Source organism: Carlito syrichta, unplaced genomic scaffold (assembly GCF_000164805.1).
Source record: "Carlito syrichta isolate Samal-C Ts95f unplaced genomic scaffold, Tarsius_syrichta-2.0.1 Scaffold289150, whole genome shotgun sequence".
Lineage (NCBI taxonomy): Eukaryota > Metazoa > Chordata > Mammalia > Primates > Tarsiidae > Carlito > Carlito syrichta.
This window is the reverse complement of record NW_007233246.1, coordinates 598,962-599,863: the sequence shown is the minus strand read 5'-3', so window position 1 is coordinate 599,863 and position 902 is coordinate 598,962.

Sequence of the window (902 nt, the reverse complement as noted above, 5' to 3'; positions counted from 1 at the left end):
AAAAATTTTAAAGATTAATTTAATTAGACACCTCTTTCTAAATCCTAACTTTAGAAATCTTTATTAGTTAAAACTAATAAACTACCTAAGGTCTCTGGTTGCAAACCCTCAAATCTGGTGGCACATCGTAATTAGCTGTATACATATAGCTAATATAAAGTACTTATATAATAAAGTGCTTATATAAAGTCCAATGTAAATATTCCTAGTTAGTGATCATCCTTGCATGTGGTTAATCAGAGACCCAGAACTCCCCAGAGCCTTTGGGTCCTCTGTGGGATCTTACGCATCTGGCCAGCAGACAGAAGAGAGAATTATGCAGAATGTTTATACGAGTATGTCTGGAGATAATGTGTCACACTGCCACTGCATTCCGTTGGTCAGAACTCTTTCATGTGGCTACACACCTAACTGTAAGGCATGCTGGGAAATACAGTATAGCTATACAGTTAAGAAGTAGAGAAAACAGCTTTGATAAATACAGAGGCTCCATGTACGCTGGCCACTTCTACCAACTCATTTCCTGTTATTCATTCTCTCATTGGTGTGCTTCAGTCATTTTGGCCTCCTCTCTGATCTTTAAGCATACAAAGCCATGATCCTGTCTCAGGTCTTTTATATGGGCTATTTCTAGTATCTGCAATGCTGTTCTTCACTGGATAGTCACATGGCTTGCCCTCTAACTTCATTTAGGTCTCTGCTCTAAACTGCCTCTTCAGAGAGGATTTCCTGATTCCCAACCCCAGTCTAAAATAGTACCCTCTCACTCTCCAGCCCCTGGCCCTACTTTTTGTCTTTTGTGACATTTATCATTCTTTGCCATTATAGCATACAAATTTTGTGTGTATACAGTTTTGGGGTTTTTTTTTTTTTTTTGAGTTGGAGTCTCACTCTGCCGCCCA